The sequence below is a fragment of the Rhea americana genome, unplaced genomic scaffold (assembly GCF_003343005.1).
Source record: "Rhea americana isolate MKP2758 unplaced genomic scaffold, rheAme1 scaffold_66, whole genome shotgun sequence".
Taxonomy (NCBI): Eukaryota; Metazoa; Chordata; class Aves; order Rheiformes; family Rheidae; genus Rhea; species Rhea americana.
This window is the reverse complement of record NW_028186823.1, coordinates 3,943,832-3,951,927: the sequence shown is the minus strand read 5'-3', so window position 1 is coordinate 3,951,927 and position 8,096 is coordinate 3,943,832.

The window sequence follows — 8,096 nt, the reverse complement described above, 5'->3', positions numbered from 1 at the left end:
AGGGAAGGGAAGGGAAGGGAAGGGAAGGGAAGGGAAGGGAAGGGAAGGGAATAACACTGTGAATCAGAAAAGCAGTATGGTGTGCTACCTGGATAAGCTTGAACCAAAGAGAGGCTCTGGCAGAATATAAATTTTCTCCTCCTAATTCTGATTTCACCTGCAGTGTACCAGGGTAGTGATTTGTCCTGAGCTGACATCACCTGCACTTTGCCTCAGTATTCCTGGACTGTTCTCGRGGGCCACATTTCAGACCAACAGTGTTAACAAGGTTACAGTCTGAGATAGGTGTCTGGCTATACTGCCATATCACTTCACTGAGACATCTTGGTATTCAGAGGTGGTAGTTTATTGTGCTCCATCTGATATGAGTCACTGCTTTCAGGCAAAAAGTTTACCTTTAAGTCCARCCTGAGTCACCAGCAGCTTAGTCCAGGTAATGACTCTGGCGAGGAAATCAAAGACCAAAAATTAGGAAATACCTTTCCTAATCTTATAAGTTAGATGGTCCTTTTACCAAAGAGGCACTTAAAACAATACTTACTCATCAATTTCTTTTTATTTTTTTAACCTTCATAAATGCTCTGACCTTTCTCTATTTTGTAAAATATCCCTGAGTGTAGCTTACTGTACATTGATTTTAATAAGCATTCTCTACAGACCAATATGTATAATGTTGGAAATTGTATAATACAATTTTCCTTACTGAAATGCTACAGAAAATTGCACATTTTATACCGACATGTGCCACATCAATAATACAGTTTTTATATCTTATTTGTAGCTATTGATCTCAACAATATAATGAAAAATTGATTGCAATGAAGTGCACTACTTCTTAAGTGTAAATTTCAATGTCAAATTATTTTTATCTATGCTTCCCAATTATAGATGAAGCTTATACATTTATATATGTTTGCTTTTACAAAACTCTGTATCAGTATATTAGATGTGACAAGAATCTACTGGGTCAATACAAACCTTGTTGCTCTCACTAAAATATGATTCCAAAATTAAATACACTAGTTCCCTTTCTTCATTATAGAAAGAATTAAAGTCTCCATATGTGGTATCACCTTCTTGGACAATTTAACAATTTGAAATAGGGTCCTAAATCTTAAGGGGATATGGGCACACAAAGTATTTTATTGTACAGGAAACCACTGGAATTCATGCACTCATTCTGGAACTTATGTGGCAAAGTAAACAGGGAGCAGCATATTCTTTTGTTATTTCTTGAGACCTTATTATTTTTTTGGGGAAAATTATTATTTGTGCTTGGGAAAATCTTATGTTATCAGAACTGATAAGACGTGAGAATGGCTCCCATACTTACTTAGCAAAGGGAAGAAGCATTGGCTCCTACTTTTTGCACTGTAAAGATGGAGAAACTAGATTTCTGTACTTCCTCTATATGATATTGTGAAGTACTGACTGAGAAATTCAGACTGTTCTTTTGCTGCGTCACATACAGAAGTTATCTCTAAAGAGAGCCCCCTCATTCATTCTGCTTTCTGGAAGCTATAGTGTTTAATGCAGAACTGCTTTTCCTTCTGGAACTGCTGTGGAAAATAGTGAATATATTGCTCATTCATTTAGACACACTGTAGATTTTATAAGCAACAAAAAARATTAAATGCCTAGGCTCAGTCAGTCTGCTGGACTCCTTCCACTCTGTGAAGAGAGGTAGCAACCTCTGAGATAGGATGTTTTATCCTATTCTAAAATGAGGAGATTGAGTCACCTTTCAAAAGTTTCTTTCATTTTGCATTGATGATAGAGGAAGCAGACRTGATCAGTTCAGGCTAGAGAATCCTATATTCTATTGCCTATAGTTAGGTAAATTTATTCTCAYCATAAAGGTTCATATAGCCATGACCAAATACTAACCTGCAAAGATGCCTTAGCATTGTTCAGGCACTACCATACAATTAGTAAGTTCAGTCAGTTGTCTCACGGTCATGGGGGGTTTTGCAAAGTTTTGTGGGCCTTGAACCAAGAAAGGAAATGARTGTTTCTTTCTAGTGCTGGACACAGAGTCAGAGAAAGGCTGAGGCTAGCATGCACCTCTGGAGATCATCTAGTCCAACTCCCCATCAATCGGGGTCATCTACAGCAGATTGCCCAGAATCCTGTCCAAATGGTTTTTGAATGTCTACAAGGAAGGAGACTCCACAATCCATCTGGGCAACCTSTTCCAGTGCTCAGTCACCCTCACAGTAAAGAAATTTTGTCTCATATTCAGACAAAACTTCCTGTGTTTCCGTTTGTGCCCATTGCCTCTCATCCTATTGCTGGGCACCACTGAGGAGARTCTGGCCCCATCCTCTTTAGAAACATTGATAAGGCCCTCCTTAGTCTTCTCTTTTCCAGGCTGAACAGTCCCAGCTCTCTCAGTCTTTCCTCATATGAAAGATGCTCCAGTCYTTAGTCCTTTAATCATCTTAGTAGAAGACTTTTCTCTAGTGGGAATATTGTTAAAGTTTCCTTCCTCTGTTCTGCTGCCTATATTCATGAAATCTATTGGAATTTAATAAGTCTTATACTCTACCCATCTCAAATTTGGTTGATAACACTCAAGGGTTCCAAATTGTTTGGAAACCAGACTAAAGCATGACTTGAGCATGGTGACAGCTATTTGCATGAAAGGACTGAAAAAGCATCTGGTCTGAGATGAGAGACACTATTGCCCTTCACAAGCCAAATTTTGTACCAGTTTGGCAGTGAGGAAGCAGTTGTACTCTCCTCATCCAGGCAGGCTGTTCATTCTGACCCTGTCCTCAAGTGGGTGGTTGCTCCCAAGCTAGATTTAGGATATGCTGACAGAAAGTACTAAGCACCATTTCAGTAAAGGCTGGCTTTTGTTCTTTCCATGAATGTGTTTGAGGATAGAGTTGTACAACTTTGCAATTCATTTCAAGACATCCTGAAGCAAATGTCCTGTGAATATGCATATTTCATGACTGATTTTTAAATACAGCCCACATAGGAACTTAAAAGCTATGCAAATCTTTAAAGAGAAGATGATGATACTCCTACCAATCAGATAATTATTGTTATTATAATTACTCACTAGCAATCAATGAAGGCTTCAGTGTGAGCTGGACTACATAAGGATGCAGTGGCATGTACATGTAGGAAGAGGACTTTTTCCTCCCTCTTAGATTCCTGTTCTTTCTTCTGTCCTTCTTTCAATACAAGGGCAAAAATAAGCTCTGTGCACCTAAAAATCTTCTCTCCAAGAAATTAGTCTGGGTTGTGTTGCCACCTCCGTATACACCAGCCAACAGGGAAAGCAAAAAGTGAGCCACAATGATCATACCATAAAAGTTAAAACAATTTTCCCATGACACTGAAATCTGTGCACGTCATACTGAAACCAGACTGAACAGTGTTTCCATCACCCTAATTGACTTGCTGAGGTTTTGAAGCAAAGAACATGTCAACATGGCAGTACAAGGGATGTGTACATGGGAACAGCTGGAAGAAATATAAAATATTAAAACCAGAGAAATCGAGGTGCAAACTGAAAATCTCAAGAAAGAATGCAAGGAAAAAAACAGTAGACTTAACTAAAGAGGTGCTATTTGTTATACTACTCTACTAACAGATGGAGGTTCAGAAAGCAGCTAAAAGTACAAGTGAACTACCAAAGACTGAAATAATCGTGGAGCTAATAGATGTGATGAAATCACATTTGTAAAAAAGGTAATTATTTAAATGGATGTCCCTCAATTAAGCAAGGTTAAAAACAGCGATTGTGTTTAACATTTTTTTTTATTTATTATCATTTAATGTGATTAACTTGGAGGTCGAGTCTCATGAGAGAGCTGGCATCAGTGTCCTGCATCATTTGGCCAGCTGCGAAAGTCAACTAAAGCTCAGTAGCAAGCCTGACACCTGCAGCTGAGGTCCTTGAAAAGGCTTATGCTCATGTGAATGGGAGAGAAATATGGAAAGAAACATCTGGGAGCTGCTGAATTTGAGGTGAACACTATCAAACACCAGTCAGAAAAAAAGAACTACTAAATTATGCTTCTGAGAGGTCTTACCTTTACTCCCTTAGTATTTTTCTAAGACAACACCCCTTAGATATTATGATACAAACACTCATGATGTCTCCTCAAACGTTTCATTGTGTGCCAATGGCTAGTGTAGACATGTTAGAAGGTATAATGAAAATGTTACATTACACATCATCAGATTAGATAGAATTTGAGTTCAGTTCTTAATGAACACAGAAAGAATGCACAGAAAGTTACTGTGACTATCTCAACCATAGAAAAATGCATTGATCAGATATACCTTATCAGATGCTAGAGAATTTAATTCCATGTTGCATCATCCTTAATGAAAAAGGATGTTACCTGAATCATAGCAGACAAATCACAGCTGTGTTAGTGTTCTCATTGCATGGATAAAGTGGAACAGGACTGAGAAGTCTACAAAAATTTTTTAGCTATCAGGAAATTGACAGAATGTTCTCAGTGTCTAAGGGAGCAAAGAAAAGAAGGGAATAGCAATTTTAGAAACAGTGTTTCAGTTCAGACTGCCTTTTTAGTTGGACATTGAACTTASTTGCTCTTTCTTCTTTTTCATAAATCTTTTCCAGTTCCTAAGGAGCATGTTTACACTTGTATTTTCACTCACGTTTACAACAGTAAATTAAGAAAATAGCTAGAAGTACTACTCAAATTAGCAGCTGAGTTACTATTAGATCTACATTTTGCATATTTAGCCAGAATTTACATTGTTTGTATATTATTATGCTGCACCATTTTACACAGACAGCCACAGGCCTGGCTAAAATGTCTWGATAGTACAATCACATTTCCTTCTTGCTGAATGGCAGGAGCAGCTAATCTGTTCATGAAGTGAAATAGCTGGAGCCAAGACAATGGCCATGTAGGAAGAGCAAGCAAAAGTTATCTTGCACTGCCTGAAAGAACTAAGTGATTCCTTCCCCAACTAGGTTATTCAGTGGTTACAACAAAGTTAGTTTGCTCTAACATCAGCTATATGTTTGGGTAAAAGATGATAAATTTAAGAGCTATTTAATCCAGGGCAGTTCCCCCAGAGGAAATACAGCAGTTATGCTACCACGTCAGGTGCTGTTACGTCCAAAGATTCACCTTCCTAACTTTGTCTGTATAAAATACGGACATCTGCTTCAGCTATTCATTCTAGACTTCTACAGTCAGTGAGGAATGAAGAGCCAATTCATCCTACCTGTTTTAGAAAGGGGTGGMTTGCCCTCCGGAGCCATTGTCCTATTGGTCACAAAGGGCTTCCTTGTAGCTATTTGAGACCAGATGCCTCATTATTCCTACGCTGTAAGATGCTTTACTCAAGCAGTGATGCAGAGCGTTAATAGCCTTGATTCAATATATTCATTAATTGCTACATGGCATTTCTAGGTTGCCAAATAGGAGTGAAATGTTATTTTCCACTAGTCTTACCTTTAACAGTCACTGATGTGATCTGCAAATCATGAATAGAGTTTTACTACGCTCTCCGCTGTTTCAGCGGTACCAAGGAAACCCTTTTGTCCATTGTAATTGGCACCATTGTTTCCCACTGACTTAGTAAGTCTGTCAGCAATTCTTTCCCAGGTTGTCTTTCCACATCAGCCTAAGCAGCAGGATAAGGGAAATGTAGCAAGCTTCTAGGTTTAGGTTAGATGCCCTGCTGGAAGTGTAGTCAGACCTCTCACTCTGATACACCTTTGAAGAGAGGCAACAGTTGAGGCAGCTCTGTTATAAAAGAACTATCTACAATTGCAGAAGGAAGCACTCAACGGTATTTATTTTTCAATTTTTGCATATCTGATCTAATGGCCTTAGCTTAACTGAAGGAGAGAGGAAGTCTAGTTTTAAGAGAGGCTTTCTGGTAAATCACATAATGTCCTTCTATGCTATACTCCTAATTTGTAAAACAGGGCTAAAAGGATCTTATTTCAGAACATGCTGCAAAGACGAGATCATATTTTACAGAACCTTTAGCCAAACTTCTTAGTTTTACATTTAGAGTTTCAACTCTCTCTTAACTTGTATGTTAACTCTCTTTTTCTTATATATTTTGATTTAGCAAATCTCACATAAATAAAGGTGTATTTTATGCAGGTGATTGGAAAACTTACTAGAACAACACTTGAGAGTCTCCAAAACCTCCTACAGTTCAAACTCACCTTTTGCTCCTTTTGGGAATTCTCTTTAGCACCATTCTGTTTAGTTTATATAAGTTCAAGTTTCATCAAAGTAGTATTTATTTGTGTAAAATGGTACACCAGATGTCTGCAACCATGAAGCCTATAACTATTTTGTTGCCAGCATGACCCTGGTAGTTTCAACAATTACAAACTGAAAGCAGGTCTGTTTACGTAAGGCTATAATGTTAAACTGTACGCAAACATAACTATGTGGACTCACAGCCCCTAAGACAGACACATCCAATTTCACAAATATTCCAGCAAATGAAATCTTAGAACTTGTAAGCTACTAAGTATAGCACAAAGAACATGAAAATCACGATGCAGTAGTACTTAGCACTTATATATATAGCACTTTACATCTTCAAAGTACTGTGCTAACAATATCTAATTAATCCTCCTCAACTAATTAATCCTTTCCAGATCAGGAAGCTGAGACACATTAATTACAATTATTATTTATGTACTTATATAGCACCATAGGTGTGCATGCCACTTTACAGACTTACAGGCCAGTCCCTTACTATTAGAAACAGCTGAAATTTGTCTTTAATATTAATAGAAGAAAGTTCAGGGCACGCAATATTTGAAGAATACCTTACCGGAAAAGTTTATGACTGTGTGTCAGSTTCTGCTGCCGGATTTATCCGTAAGAAAATACAGATGGGTATAAGGAGCTATAYTGCAATTTTGTTTGCTTATTTTTGTTTTTTAACAAAAAAATGCTGCAGTGTATGACTTGATTTTCAAGACAGTTTAGAACCTGTAAAAGCTTCTGAACACATGAATTATCAGAAGTAATAGCTATAATCGGAGTAGATTTTTATGTTTTATGTCTCATCCACTGTGGAGAATGAAGAATATCCTGAAATAATGAATGACTCCGTTTTGTAGACAAAAGATCCAAATGCTTGTGTTTGCAAATCCTTTCAGATAGATAGCCCTAAGTGTCACAGACTTGGAGTTACTGGAGGCCTARGTTCTATTCACAGTGCATAGTTTCTCAATGCAGCATAAAGTGCAGTGCTTAGAAGAGAGATTATTATTTAATCATTACTTAAAAAAAATACTTAATCATTATCCACCTGTACTCAAGTAAAAGGAGGTCTAAAATTAGTGACACCCTTGTTCGCAGCCCATTGCATGTTCCTTTAGATGAAGGAATATTATGGGGAAAATAAAGAATATTTTAATGGTGATCAGAGGATGACCTACATCCCTTTTAGTTTCTGTCATATTCAGACAGTTCTTTTTACTAGTAGGTCAGTGTGCAAATAAATGTTCAAGGGCTTTGTCAGTAATAAGCTCTAACAATAGAATATTACTCAGGAGAAATGGTTGTCAGTAACTTGCAATTGATTCAAATCTGATCAGATTGCCCCTTACACAGCAAAAAGTCACTTTGATAAACCTAGAACAAGTGCCCTTCTACGTACCATGGATAATCTAGAAACGTCTTCAGAAACAGTCAGAAAAATGCACGTAAGGGAGAGTATTTTTCATTTTGAATATATGTGCTCCTATCACAACTTATAATATTTACTGCATTTTAGTCTCAGGCTTCAAGTCTATATTTGATGCTGTTTTATGAAATTCTTTACATCAAGTGGATGGAACAAGTCTTACATGTCTTCTTTGAGAATTTGCTAGGTTTGAATGGCTAGAAAATATATGACTTCATCCTGAGAGAACAAATTATAGCACAAAGCTTTGATTTTTTTTGTTTGTGTATTGTCTGTGAAAATCTTAAGTTTTTCTGTATATATCAACTGTTCTAAATTATTTACTACAGTTCTTGGTCTGACAATAATTCAAAAGCAGTTTATTTTAAATATTGATATCTGAGATTCAACTTTTGAGATAGTTTGCTTAATTGTGACTAGGTATACTC